Here is a 16339-nt window from a genome sequence, read left to right as displayed (position 1 = left end):
TTGACTTCTGAGTAAATATCCTGAGGATTCTGTTGCTGAAAAAAAGCTTTACTGGTTTTGAGGGAATTGGGGAAAATGTAAGCATATACATGAGGGCTCCCATAAAAGGTTGTGCTGGGAGTTAAACAAATCTATAGCCAATTTTTGTATATCCTAACTCAATTATTTTAAAAAGCTCCATTTGGCATTATTTTCATCTGCAATCATGTGATAAGGAGAGGGCAGATATTCCTGCTCATTTTTCATCCCTCATTTTAATAGGATTGTTGTTAACTGAACTTTTGAAAAGGAAGATATTGAAGACCTGTGTAACATAATAAATCATGCAATGTGCACAATTTATATATTTATACTCCAATTCCCCCCACCCACCCACCCTACCTTCCCAAGAGCCAGCATTGAAAAGGCAGAGGATAACAGGTAGAAGAGCGGAAACTATATTAGACTCAATGTGGTAATTATCTTTTCTTTTAGTTTCCTAAGGCCTTTAATTCTTCGGGCCCATCTAGAAGAGCATTTCCAATTATTCTCTCCTATGTCCCCACATACTGCAGTCTCTCTTACCTTACAAAGTCCATTTCCTGGCCAGCCTTCTGTAATCTACTGTTCTCCAGATGTCTAGGACTACAACTTACAGCAGTTTCAAAGAGATCTAATACTGCTGAACTGTACAGGAAGGATTCAAAAATTTGAGGAAATTGAGGGAATCTGTAAGTAGCCTCAAAACAGGAGAACCTACCAGAATCTTCTACAGAAATCATGCTACCCTGCAATAGCAGAAAGGAGGCAAAGGTGGGCAAGTCTTTGTGACTTCTTTGAGAAAGAGACCTACCTTCTATCCTTCTGATCTCTCCCTACTGAACTACCCTGGTTCTACTTATACAGAAGTTCAAAATCCTACTCCCACCTTTCATGAATCCCTTGTTTTTCATGCTAAGGAGATCCAGGAGAATCATCTCATGACTGTCAAGTACATTCCAATAATCCAGCAAGCACAAACTTCGGGTTTTATAGCTTCCTTCCATACACAACATGAAGAAGGCAGGTCCAGATATACTTTAAAAGTGCTTGCTTTTCAATCTATCACCAAGAATTTTCTTTTGCGGTCCCTGGAAGGAGGCTAGAAATATTTACCCTAAGATTGGAACCAAGATATTGGGGGTGAGGAGTGGTTGCCTTTGTTGGAGAATAAGAGGAAGGTTGGGAATGCCTTCATATTAGGAAATATTAAGCTGCAGTTGCCTGTGGCATAAATTTGCCACAAATACAAGATAACAGGAGAGTGGAGGAGGATAGGCAGGTCCCATGTTCACTTTCAGTTTCTGTGAATCTGTTTAAGGTTTTGGATGCCCCAGTGCTACTGGCTGACGCTGAGGTGCTAAACAGAAGCAACATTTACTAAATCTCTTTGAGTAATACACGGAAGAACTTAGCCACTACAAACAACTGCTGAGGGTGAAAACACATGGGATTCAAATTCTTCATTTCAGCGATGTAGTTAGGACCATTATTAAGTCCACATGTGGGTTGCGTTCTGATACAAACTTTATCCCATAAAATATCATCAGCAAATTAGGTGGGCAAGTCTCTAAAAACTTATCCTGGCCATTCTGATATGTAATAGTTTATGATTAACAGTTAACTCTTTCTCTGGAAGAAGTCCAGACGAATACAAGTTTCTTTGTACAATCCATCTGGATTAGCAAAAGACACATGATTGTCTAATAAATGGAAGTTAAGGAATGTAAATACATCAAGTCTATAAATGGTTTCAGATGAGCACTACTATAATAATACTGAATGTTTCTGTTCTATGTTTGAATTTTTCTTTGGATTGTGAAACATTAGTATATACTGCAACGGGATGTGAATTATGGTATACCACGTCTGAGTTGGAAAAACAGAGCTAAGCCATTAAAAGGGGGAAAGGGTATTTTAGACAGAAACAACACTTGAACACAAACTGCACTAGTTATCAGACTGCGGCTTTGACTCCTCAACCATCAATCTTTATTTTTCCCAGTAACCCAATTGCTGTTAGGACAAATTCCTTTCTTAACCATTCCAGCAAAAATAAACAGCGCCAAGATTATGAAGACTAGAAAGAATTCATTAGTTAATAGAGGCAATTAAAATCCTCCTCATAAGGCATCAACATTTCTCCCCTGAAGTTTGATTAGGTTATTTTATTTTATTATTTTATTTCATTTTATATTCAGGATTTATACCCTACCTTTCATTCAGTAGCTGAAGGCACCCTGTATAGAGCTCTTTTTCCTAATTACTTTGTAAGGTAGCCTGACTGGAAAGCAATTTTCATTCAGTAAGTTTCTGGACTAGAATTTGGGACCCTGTGCTGCCAGTCCAATACCCTAACCCCTATATCACAGTGGCCTATAAATGTTCCATTAATGGATATGAATATCCATTACAATATCCATATATATTCATTAAAGACAGTATATGTACTTGGGTAAGAGTAATTGTCCTTTAAAACAGTAATGTTTCATAGGATTATAAAATTGGCCCCCACTTTGAGACTCTGTCAAAACTCTCTGAAGACATGGTTTTTGCCAATGGGCCTGGGGACCCCAGGGTGACATGATGCCCATAAAGTGGTTAATTTGATTTTTATCTCCAGGGGATGAGGAGGTTACTGGTTTTTGTATTGGGTTTTATTTCTGTAAGCCATCTGGAGTCACTGTAAGTTGGGTGGCCATTTAAATGTTCTCAAATTAATATGTTGGATGGATGGTTGATCGTGTTACTTGAATTGTTAAGCAATCACTGAAATCTAAGAAAAAGAGGCATAATTTGTTTAGTATACATATTTCACAACAGATAATTAAAACAATTTAGATATTTTGCATGGGAAAAAATCTGTACAGGCTCTAAGTTAAGTTTGGCAACTGTCCAAACAAGGTCAGATTGTTGTTTCTCCAAGCTCTCTATGATACCAATTGTTGCCAGTTTAGTTGCTCTTTCCCCATTCTCCTGGAAGTGAAAATGACTAAATTCTTTCCTATATTTTTATTCTTAAGAATATTTTTACTCTAAATATTTTATTTGTAATATTTTGTTTCAAAAACAATCAGTAAATGTACTTTGTAAAAGGTACTCCTTTTTCTTGTTAATCCTCTCATTTTATTTTTTTAGGGGGAAAACACTGAGATACAGCCCAAAGCCTAGCCTAGCAGAATAAGTCCACCACTTTGGTCTGCTTGAAAAATATATGCTGTTTTGACAAGGTAGATCTAGTGCCTGTATTAGTATTCCCCACTAAGATCAAGACAGGAATTAGTGAACTGAAAAAGTTGGTGAATTGCAATAGTGGCGAATATCTGTAGCTCACCCTCAATTTGGTGAATATTTAGCCTCTTATCAATTAGGTAAAGAGTCTACAGCAGTGATGGCGAACCTTTTAGAGACTGAGTGCCCAAAAACTGGCCACGCCCCTGCTCTGCCCCCCCATTCCCCACCCCGCCTGCCCACAGGACCACTCACCGCCTCCAGGGCCCATCGCAGATCTCTCAGGCAGCCCAGCAGCACTATGGCGGCCACACCCTCTGCCCACACCCTGCAGCATCAACTGCATGATGGGGTGTGAGGGCAGAGTCTTGTCTACGCTGCTTGGCTGCCATGTCCTTGGCTGCGCTGCTCCGTGAGGGTCACGCTCGAGGGCAACTCTCCTTCAGGGGGGTTGCTGGAGAGGAGGGGGTCACAGGGGGAGGCAAGGCTGGGGCAACGGCATGTGTGCCCATAGAGAGGGCTCCGAGTGCCACCTCTGGCACCCGTGCCATAGGTTCGCCACCACTGGTCTACAGTAAAATAGATGCTCTAAGCCCACTACAGTAAAAAGTGTGCTGCAATTAAAAATTATAGATTGTGATTTGGCAGCTTGCCAGCTTTTTTCAATATCATTATTTTGTAGAGCTCCAGGAGCTTCAAAAATAGAGAAAAAGTGAGCTCTATAAGCTTTATGTGGCCTGTACAGATAGTCCTCAACTTACAACCATTCATTTAATGACCATAGTTACAACTGCATTGAAAAAAGTGAGTTATGACCATTTTCACACTTACAACCATTACAGCATCCCCAAGGTCACATAATCAAAATTTGGATGCTTGGCAACTGGTTCATATGATGGTTGCAGTGTCCTTGGGTCATGTGATCTCCTTTTGTAATCTTCTAATAAGCAAAGTTAATTGAAAAACCAGATTCACTTAGAGTAACAACCATGTTACTAACTTAACAGCTGCAAGGATTCACTTAACAACTGTTTTGCTTAGCAACATAACTTTTGGGCTCAATTGTAGTTGTAAGTCAAGGATTACCAGTATGCTACCCTTCCTATCCTTCCTTATTTTAAATGCATAAGAAATTCTTCCAAATAACCTATCTCCCCATCTGTGAGTGATATCAAATTCGGTTTATAGTCTACCTTTATTTTCAGAAAGGAGTCGAGTAATTCAGATAACTAAATAATAGAGTCAGTTTTCAAACTATTTGGCCACAGGGGTTCCTATATCTGCCAAAGATATATGTCAGTTTTGGAAAATATCATCTTATTCCTTCACTAAATTGGCTCTAAGCATAATTCCAGCAATCTCTGTGACTGTAAAAATAATTTTAGCCTCTTTTTTTCCCTCAAATGCCTCTCTGAAAGAATGATATTGCTGTGATGTATGTGATACTTGTGGTCAGATGACATAATCTGATGGAATCAAAACACTCATAAATTATTGGCAAAGAGATTTTCGTAATTCATCTCAGATTGGTTGACCTGAGGTACGAACATTTAAATTTAAGCATTGTTTTCTGCAGGCATCTGGATTCATTATTAAGTAGCAGTGTATCCAACAAATTAGTCAATATTTCAGAGATATTTATAATATGATGGATAGTTCCTTTACTCTCTGACTGGGGCTCTTTGGGCATATGCTTGAATTATTAAAAAAATAGTTGAGTAATCAAGTTTGCCTTTATTGTATGGTTCTTAAGACTCCTGAGCTACTATTTTAATAAAAAATATTATTTAAAGTGAAATGTGTTGGCATGGCAAGCTGGGCCATTGCCTTGCTATGACTTGATTGCTAGAAACTTCTTTTCAAATCCATCTCCTTCAGCATGGAGAATGTGACAGGCTGAATCAGGAAGTCACTGACAATCTACTTGCAATAAGATCCAGTGGGACATTTTGATCAGATTAGCAAATTCCTGGGATTCTTCAGTACTTTCATGTCTCTGAGCCCTAGAATGCAGGTATAGCAACAAAAAGAGAAAAAGAAACTCAGCTTCTTATCTGCTGTTTCTACTATTACAACTAGATAGAAGAAGCAATATGTGCATACAGCAGAAGAAGAAGTAGAAATTAGATGCGATTTTTAAAAATGATAGTGAGCAGGACAGAACAGAGGGCACCAGGATCTGCAGATTTGACTCCATTTCATTCCTCGGCAGTTTGAATTCCTTGAAAATATAGTAAAACCTCCATAGTTGACCATGTCCTAACATTGACCATCTCCCTAAGTTGGCCTAACTTTCGTAACCAGACATACACTATATGTACACAATAGAAAATCAACTTCTCTATATTGACCACCTCTGTAAGTTGTATCTTGACTATCTGGACCTTGATACATGATATTAATTTACTCTCTATAACTTGACCAGTTGAGTCCAGTCTGCATCAAAGGCAAGAAAAGTGAAATGCAGAATTGGTAACAATGAATTTCTTTCAAGAAGAATATCAAAGAATACAATATTTTTGACTTTGATTTTGGCAGTAAAGATAATGACATCTTTAACACTGCCTTGTTATAAGGGGTGACAAATGTAAGAGTGGAAAACTTTCTAAAAAACCTTTTCACAATTCTGTTGTATGCTAGCTTAACTGGAGAGAAACTAAATCGGTAATCGATAAATCAGCAAAGCCATGCTCATTCAAGAACCTGCAACCCAAACACCTTCCCGTCACCTGGAAATCTAACAAATCTGCATGGATGACTGGTGCCCTATTTGAGGAGTGGATAAGAGGTATTGACAGAGAAACTGTCCATTCTCCTTGTAGTGGACAATTGTTCTAGCCATCACCAAGTGAATCATCTTACAAATGTGAAACTGAATTTTTTTGCCTTCAAACACTACATCAAAAATTCAACCTCTCTGCCCGATTGCTAATAGCCCAAAATTGGAAGAGCCCAATTCTGCCTACGATGGGAGACTGGAGATTGAAAGTTTCGTATCTTGCCGAAATGGCAAAGATTTCGGCTTACTTGAAGAACCATTCGAATGAACAATTTTTATTAATATGGAGAAGATGGATTGTTTATATTCAAAAGAAACATAGAGTGGTAGAATATAAGTTAGGTTTTTAGATATTTTTTTTTACGTTTGTTTACTTCTATCTTTTCTTGTAGATTAAGATATTTTGTGGAGTTAGAGATATTAGTATTTGTTTACTTTTATACGAATATTATCCTGGGATTAGGTTTGGGAAGTTCTGGGGGGGGTGGGGGGTTACTGATTGTTTATTGTGTTTATGTATGATTGTTTTTTTATGATGGGAAAAATAAATAAAATTTTCAAAAAAAAAATAAAAATTCAACCTCTCAATCAAGGCCGCCCTGAGTCCGCGAGGAGAAGGGCGGGATATAAATCCAAATATAAATAAATAAATAAATAAATAAGGCATAATCAAAACATTCAAAATGCACTACTGAGCCCAGCTTCTGGAGTAGGAAATTGCTAAAACGCAAACTTTATGGTCCATCTGCAGAAGCAAAAACCTAACCCTAACCCTGACCCAGAAGCAATTTTCCAATCTTTATTGACCAAGGTACAATCCAGCGGGAAAGTGCTGGAAGCAACTGATGAAGCAGAAGAATTAAGTGAGGACACAGAAATTGCAGATAGTCATTTGCCGTGGAAAAATGCCCAGGTATGCTAAGTGGTATAGCCAGCATCGAGTGTGTTTTCTCCGCTTACCTTCCTAAAAAGAATAAGAAACAGACTAAAACTGACTCTTTTTTTTCAGAAAGAATGATCAAACCATGAGAAAACTATACATATGTAAATGTATTGATTTTGTATGATACAGTATTTTGTGAATAATTTTCTTATGTTTTCACTATGTGTGTTTCTGTATGACATTCTCTAATAAAAGCTGTACAATAAAATGAGGCATGTGTACATATCAGTACAATTGTTCCATATGTTGACCACCTCCATTTGTTGACCACTTTCATTCAGTTCCTTGGGTGGTCAACTTTCAGAAGTTTTACTGTACCTTGCTAATATTTTTGAAGGGCTTATCTTCATGATATTACTGTACCTTTGTCTCATCATCAAACCATTTTACTAAATTTGTATTTAGTAACTGTTCTAAAGAAGCATTTTCTCCCTTCCTCTGGTCTAAAATCTCCAAACAGACTTCCACTATGAATAGCCTACAATGTCTTATTGATGGCATTGGTGATAATGCAGTCATGGTCACTTTAGACTGTTGTAGGCACATTCCCTACCATCTGATCACTGGGAACTGTCCTGTTTGGCCATTCTCTTAGGTTGCTAAAGACACCAGATACTGCGTCACACATGTCACTGCCAAGGATGCCTGACTAGATAGTATGTGAGCACCTTAAATATATGGGTTGAGCATCTTCTAGAAGAGCACTAGCTCTGTTTTTAAACATATACTTAGCAAGTCTTTTGAAAAATATTTAGATATTTCTTTTTAAAAAGAATTGTTGCTCTGGTAAATTCAACTGGGAAAGAAAAGCCTGGTTCTGCCAGCTATGTGTTGCTGGCTCTGTCACTAATGAGGGCAGTTCAGTTTTACTACTGCTTCTGCCAATAAGGGGTTTCATGCATCTCTATCTTTTACTTTTTTATTTCTTTTTGTCTGTACCAATGCCATTTGGTGTATTCCAGAGTGGTATCAGCTGCAGATAACCTTGCTAACACTGACATTCCTTTGAGCAGGTATGGATCTGGAATTTATGGGATCTGGGATGACACTAATGAGAAGTTTTGTCTGATTAGAATCATGGCCTGAGTGACAGGTGCAGAAAATAAGGATGCTGACCTTAACAGAGATATACAAGTGTCATTGGCAGAACAACAAGGAGTAATACAATTTGTAAGTCAGAGCACAGATATATATTCAGAAGAGATTCACACAGATATCTCCCTAATTCACTGAAGAAATAGGATGAAGTACAATATAATCAGACTTGTAATATTTTGTTATTATAGCCAATCTCAATACAAAAAAAAATCTAGTTTTGTTTTTTGATCTATTACATCAGTGGTTCTCAACCTTTTTAATGTCGCGACCCCCAACCGATCGTAAGTCGAGGACTAAACCGGTCGTAAGTCGAGGACTAAACCGGTCGTAAGTCGAGGACTAAACCGGTCGTAAGTCAAGGACTACCCAACCGGTCGTAAGTCAAGGACTTTCCCTGCCCGGGAGCGCCGTGCATGCGTGGTTCCGCTCCCTGCGCCGGCCCAGGCATAGCTGGCAAGCGGCAGAGAAGGAGCAGGCCGACCACCAGCTGGCCCAGCTCAAGGGAGGTAAGGCACCTGCCGGAAAAGGGGGAAAAAATGGCGGACAGCGTTGCTTGGCGACCCCTGTGAAATGGTCGATTGACCCCAAATGGGGTCGCGACCCATAGGTTGAGAACCGCTGTATTACATGTATTTTGAGCTTATTTGTCCTTTCCTTTGGGTTATGTGATCATACATTGGTTTAATTCCATTTTTAGAACCCTCTGCAAGTTCCACATTCCAAATTATTAGCATAAATAGTTTTATTGCTATTTTTTATTTTATTCAACACATTTTATACTATTCTTGATTCAGTTAAGAATTTCCAGACCATGAACAATCAAATATCATAGTCAATAGTCATTGTCAATGTCAATAGAACAGCCATTGTCAATAATGACAATGACTGTTCTAACATATGCCAGCAAAACATTCACTAACTTCACAATCCATACAAAACTACTAGTTGTATAAACAGCCATGAAAAGATACATGTTTGGCATTACAAGACAAGGTAGAATAACCTGCACATAGATTAGAGAACAAACAAAAGTATACAATATAATCAAGAGAGTAAAAGAATTGAAATGGAAATATACTGGTCACATAGCAAAAAGAACTGATGGCAGGTGGACTAAGGCAGTTATAGAATGGATCCTACTTGATAAAAAGCATCCACAAAAGACACCTAAAACAAGATGGATTTACAACATCAGCAAATATTGCGGGCTGAATTGGCAAAAGAAAGCTAAAGATTATATTGGTTGGAAACATGCAAAAGAAACCTTCATCCTGCAGTGGATAGATAATGGTTAAAATGATGGTAATTGACAATGATACAAAAACAAAAGTAAAATTTCTCTCTAGTTAAGCTCAATTCATGATAACTGTTGTTTGCTTGGAAACAGTATAGAAGTAGTTTCTCATTGCCTTTAAAAAAATATTCCAATCTAGCCATCAATCCCAGTATTTCTTTGTGGTTTCCCACCCAAGTACTAATCTGTCTGATCTTGCTTAGCATTTTCAAGATCAGCCACAATTGATTAAAATTTCTTTATACTTAAAACATATAAAATTGAGTTATCAGATAATTTATGTTTATAACAACTAGAGATTTAATAGCCATATTGTTTTTCCTGCTTTGAAAAAAACAATAGCCCAATCTGGATTGGTTCCTACACACATAGAGTGGGGAAAACTAATTTTCCCCCCAAAACTCTTGATGTAAATGGTGCACACACATACACATGCAGACAAAGATTTTAAAACATAGGCTCAAAGAGGTGTTTTTTTTTCCCAAATAAGAAAAATCACACAGATACAATAGTAGAGGCTATTGTTGTTGTCACAATTAAATAAATAAAATGAAAATGGAAGGCAACCAAGATTTGGTCCCAAAGTAGTGCTCTCTTATTCAGATGAATAACATTTGGCAGCAGAAAGACTGCAAAATATCTTCTTACCCATTCTTCATAAAATCTCAACAAGTTTTGGCACCATTGGCCATCCTATACAGCTGGTCCAGCAAAGTATTCTGGATGTATGAAAATATGGTGCTAAAGTGGCTTCACTCCAAGCTGAAGAATCAGTTTGATTTTGAATTTTTCCCTTCTTTTGCTTCATGATATTATTTTGTTGTATATTTTTACCTCAACTAAATGAGGCTGTTTAATCCTGATAAACACCATCCTTCAGAGCCATTTCATTCTGTAAATAAAGAAAGAAAAAGAAGCATTGGATAATGAATGCTGGAAAACACTTATTTTTCAGATTGTATGCAAATATTGGAGAAATGAAAGCACTGATATAATAACTGAAGTCTGTTTTTGAGCCTCATTTATCCAAGACCCAACTGGTCTTTCCTGAACTTATCCCCTACAAGTGTCATTCCAGCTCTTTATCTAACCCTCAGTATGTTTTAGGCTGTTAAGAGATAAGCCCCTTCACCCGTTTAGATAGAGGACCAACCCTCCCCCAACTATCATTCCTTGTGTAGCTCTCCAACATTATTAGGTTGCTTGTGTTGACAAGAGCAAAGGTTCACGCTGTTAAAATGGAGGCCTGGAATGTTCACAACTTCTCCTGTCAATGAGGATTGACTTTGCCTGTTCTTGTTTGTCTATCCAGGCCGCACACAGCGAGAGCAATAAACAGCACTGAACCCCCAGTTTGAAGGCTTTGGCTTGAAGGGCAGAGCTAGGGCAGTTGCTCTTTAGGAAGAAGATAAATGCCTTTGACCAGTTTGGTAAAACTGCTTGTCCTGTGCTGCCTTGTTAGTTGGCTCAAGCCTGTGGCTAAACAACATGTCGATGTTTGCTCTACATATGGCTAAACAATATGTAGATGTTGGAGATTTTGGTTGATCCAGAATAGCTGATACTGCAGCAACTGAATGAAGCCCCTTTTACAGATGTAGATTCAGGCCACCGCAGCAATGTATTAATATAATCTGTTTGTTTGAAGAGGGATGCAAAGAACTTGTTCCATCCCAAACATTGGACATTGTACTACGGTACTATGCTTTTAGACAGCATCTCTAAATATTTTCCTCCTCCCTCCCTCCATCTAACAAATGAATGTGGCTTTACTTGGTACATCTATTCTGGTTACTGAAATGTCTGAATAGTGAAATGTAAATGTCTGACCCATGGCAATCTATTCTTTTTTAAAAGGTGGTATGCAATGCCATGTCTATTAAAATGTCACTTATTTTTAGCAGTAAGAGAGGGACAGCTATATTAGTGTTAACTACAATTGTGATAAAGGTATCAGAAGTCCTTGCCACACCCCCGGCTCCAACAAGAAGCAAGCCGTTGAGTTCACAGGTGGTTGGTTTATTCACAGAACGTTCTGGCATATATTATCACAGCAAACAGCAAACAGAGTTAGCGCTGGGAGCAATTGCCTCCCAGCGCTCTATATCTATGCCTCCCGACTGGCCCCCCCCACCTAACCAGCATCCGGTGTGCGCACCGGTAAGAGCAGTCAGTCAAGAGCAGTCAGTCAAGCTTCCAGCTCCTTGTCGCTTCCCTGCTCTGATCAGCTGTTCGGCGGGATGGCCACAGAGCCGACGACCACATAGCTGTGCTCAGCCAAGGACGCAATGCAGGCTTCTGGCTCCTTGCTGCTTTCCCATGCCAATCAGCTGTTTGGCGGGGCAGCCACAGGGCCGACGGTCATGTCACCTTCCAACAGCCAGATATCGCCTCCATTTCTGGCCTCCAGCTGCTGGTCCTGTCCCCCTCCCCCCTCCTGTTAGTGTCGAGCCCACAGAGGCTTGACAGGTGGCTCCCTCTACCAGGGCTCCACCTGGAAGACAAGGAGAAACGTGTGATTAATCATGAGCTGTGGTGGATGACGCAGCTAACCCTCCCCCCGGCTTACGGGGATATCGTCGGTGGAATAGCCTCAACAACCAAGGGGCTCTTATGTCCGCTTCCCCCACCCAGGATGCATCTGTGACAGGATACCCCTTCCACCGTACCAGGTACTACAAGTGACCCCGATGGATTAACATACCACAACAAGAGATACATGAGAAGGCTTTGAAGAAGAAGTAAGAACATTTGATTAAACATGAGTGAAACAAATAAACATAACCAATGATTCAGAGTTTAGGTCTTTGGAAATTGAGCTGAGAAGGCAGAACTGAAGGAGCACTTTCTGAAAATCATCACTGAGTAGCAGAAAAGCTACTTAAAGTTTACATCCCCTGCCTCCCAGGAAGTGTTATCTATTTGTTTTTCTACGGTTATAAGCTGCTGTGATCACAAACAACTCAGAGTGGTGTATATCACAACCTCCACAAGTCAAGATAAAAACACACAAATTCCATAAAATCAACATCATTATGGAAATGTGGAATCTGGCCTGGTCTGGCCATTAGTCAAAAGGGAGCAATCTTGCCTCTTCTTGCTCAAAATAAACTGGAGGAGCTGAAGGCAGACATGCTTGGTTAGTGACCTAAGTGCTATTGGACCATGTGGCTTTGGATAGTTTATTTGTATAAGTGTTATTACTGGTCATATGGAGCCATGGTTAGGCAACCTCCTTAAAATGAGAATACGTTGGTAATTGAGATGTTGGCTGCAATGTTACATGGTGCATGGACTTAGGGGTACCACTTTGCCTGTATCTGTTATAAGTCATAGGAGAACCTTCCGACTGAAAGGCAGAATATAATTATTGGAAACAAAGGAATAAGGCTAAATACTCCATTAACAGTTCTGAGAAAAAGTGCAGACAAAAGAAGATTTAAATAGTCCATTGGTAGAATATATATATAACTTAACAGTTAGCACAATTTAGCAATCACAGCAATTTGTATTTACCACATAGAATGAAGTGTTGCTAGAATATTGCTTAAACTGTTTCACAACCAATGGGAAGCCCCAAAGGTGCTTTTTCAAGAGGCAACTGGACTTTCTTGTCCAGTTGCCTCTTGAAAAAGCACCTTTGGGACAACCATGACCTGGATGACTGAGAATCTCCATAGACAACCAATGGGAAGATGTCAGTCTGCAAATTTCATAAAGCTCTAGTGTTTCAGTTGGAAAATCGGACTTAATTTTTTTTATTACACTGCAGTTAGGCTGGAAAGAAATCAATTTAGTAGTTGAACAGGGATAATGCTGTTGGATCTGATCCTAAACTGGTGCAAAGCCATGTGTGGAAGTGCTTGTATTTCATGTTTAACACCTAAGACAAGGGTATCTACTTTGAATTCCAGTTTTCTTTTCTGTTTATTGTACACTTGTTTGGCTTACTGGTTTTTGCCAAGATGAGAACTGGCTGTGGCAGCTTTGGCAGCTTATAGCCATATCCTCGGCTTCAGATATAAGTCATGAAAAGCAGCTATTTTCTCCTGTCAACAGCTTATGTAGTGCATAATTTTCCTCTCATCTTAATTGAATCACATAAGGAGCGACCAGCAAAGCTATGCCTCTGACTTAAACCCTACTATGCATGTTTTAGCATTTGGGTATCTGAAGGGGAGCTACTCAATTACAATATGACAAGGGGTCCCGTTCATGCTGGGAACTTAATTGCATGAAAAACTACACATGTGTAACTGCTGACATATCGACTTTCTCCATGCATAGAGTTTGGGAGATGCAAGAAATAGAATATACAACCAATCCTATAGTGCAAGTGTCCAATTGTTACATGAGCATCCTTTTGTGTAAAATAGGTTCCTAAGAATTAGACTGGAGAACCACCTGGAAAGTATTCTTTGGAGAAGATGGACATTCTAGAAATGTAGATAATGGTTATTGTAAAAACTGGTTATTGTTAAAACTTCCTATTTAATATTTATTAAAATAATCTCTTGAAATGCCATATTGATAGAGAATACAGTAAGGGGGATAATCAGTGAAACCCTGTTACCTATGAATTTCACACGTTATTCCTGCTATGTTTGTGCATAATAATGCAGTCAACATTTTATGAATGGCCAAAGACAAAATGTGAAATGTATATCTTCCACACCTCAGCATCTTCCAGATGTGCTTGGCATATAATTCAAATGAATGATAAAGAGGAGGACATCAGGCGGGGGAATCTGATCCAGAGTCAGTGGTTTTTCTGCAACTCCTGACCAGGAGCTTTACTTGAGTTTTCTGAGATTTCTAGAAGAAAGTTCTTGCCATAATCCAAAATCTCTAAGCTCTCTGATAAGCAATATTTCAGGAGCTCAGTCACTACCGAGTAAATATGAAGCAATACAGTATTTTCCTGGTATCAGATCTAGAGACCCCTTTATGTTCTGCTTTCTATAATTACAGGATATGTTCATTTTTTGATATAGCTAGCCCTGATGGCTATTAAGTGACTGCACTGACCAATACTACATCCCTTTCTGGTCTGCTACTATTTATAATGGAAACCAGATGTTTCTCTCAAGCTAATAATCAATACAGCACTCATCCTGAGTCAAGTAGGGCTAAACATTTGCTTAGAGAAGCCATGTAAAAGTGGTGATAAGCAGGGTCTATTCGCAGAGTGTTTTCTGTGGTGCTGCTTGAACAGTAGATAAACCATTCAAATTCCTCAGAGCAAATAGAGAATGAGAGTGTTTGGGAGAGAAAAGATTGGATTTATAAATCTCAGAATGAGTCAGACAACCAAATTAAATGCTCTATGTTGTCCTCTTCAGATCACATCCCAATTTCTTTGTTTACTAATCCCTACAGTTTTATCATTTTAAGAAGGAGAAGACTGCCACTTCTTTTGGCGATTAATCAGCAGCATATCATTACCTTTGCTGAGACAATGAAGTGATTCATCTCTGCTGTTAAAAGTGCTAGTTATGGCCGATGGCTATGCCTTTTTTTATAAGCCAAGGTGCTTCTCAACATTTAAAATGTTCAGCTTGTGGAAACTGAAGTTAAACAGGTTGCCCATTCCACTGATGAATCTGTCAGCATTGTGCTAGGAATTGTGCTAGGAAATGAGAAATGTGTAGGGTAGATTACTGTCTGGAGTTATGTCTTCTGTAAGACTATCCTTGAGCATGGTACAGAACTGCAATTGGTTCTGAATGTCTATGTTAAAAACAACTAAGGATATTCCTAATGTTATTTTAAGAGTATAAGGCCCTAAACAGATCAGGGTCAGATAAGCTAAGAAACTGCCTTATCTCATACCATCTTTTCTCTTCTTACATTCTGTAGAGTATGTCAATGGTCATCTAATATTTACATAGAAATAGTGTTGAGGAAAATAATTTCCGTTGTGGTTCAAATTTCATAGAATAATCCTTCCATTGAGATCATGCTTTCCCCATGAAGGGTTTCTCTTGAGATTTCTTTGTCTAAACATTATTTTAGACACTCAGCATAGTCAACTGTCACAACTGATTTCAAATAATCATGTACTGCCACTTCCTTTTTTTAAACGATGCATTTTATTGTATTTTTGAATGATTTTGTTATTAAAAATTGAAGTTTTCTATGAAGATGGAACATAAAGAAAAATTTCCTATCTTTTCTTAGCTGATTGAAACCCCTTTTTACCTCAAATGATGAGGAAAAAATATGAAATAATGGTACCATATATCAGTTCTTGACCTAAAACCATTTGTTTAATCACTGTTCAAAGTTATGACGGGGTTGAAAAAAAATACTTAAAACTGTTGGTCACACTTCTTAGTCAGTTTCCAACATGCAAAAGTCAATGGGGGAGGCAACATTCACTTAATGACCATGTGATTTCTTAACAACCATAGCAAAAATGTCATAAAACCCCGCATCTCATTTAATAACCACATCACTTAACAACAGAAGTTCTGATCCCAGCTGTGGTCATAAGTCAAGGACTGAAAGAACGGCACCAAGAAAGTTTTAGATATCAGAGCTATTACAGCCTGAAGTGAAGGGTGTTACTTCCTTCACAAAGCAGCAAATGATCTGCTGATGTTAGCCAGTCCAGCCAACACAGACAAGAGTATTCATGCATAAATGGGAAAAGAAACATCCCAGAGTTCAAATTTATAATGGGAGAAAGATGGAGGCTAATGTCATCCATTTCTGCCACACACATACCCCAAAAAATAGTTGCTATCCCATTCTGTCAATAAGGCAATAAGGCAAATATGTTATATATCATAGGTATGCTGAAAATGCCAGGGGATACGTGTTTATATTCATCTCATACTCATGTTTCAGTGATCCAAAAATCAGAAAGTTAAAGCTCTGCTTTTAAATATATCCATCAAATGCCTACATTGGACCAACAAGTAATTATGAATCTCAGTAACGCACACTGAGATAATGATTTCAAGAAAGTAAC

Source organism: Protobothrops mucrosquamatus, unplaced genomic scaffold, assembly GCF_001527695.2.
Source record: "Protobothrops mucrosquamatus isolate PMUCROS unplaced genomic scaffold, P.Mucros_1.0 scaffold_289, whole genome shotgun sequence".
Taxonomy (NCBI): Eukaryota; Metazoa; Chordata; class Lepidosauria; order Squamata; family Viperidae; genus Protobothrops; species Protobothrops mucrosquamatus.
The sequence above is the reverse complement of the archived record's forward strand: the minus strand, read 5'-3'. Positions refer to the sequence as shown.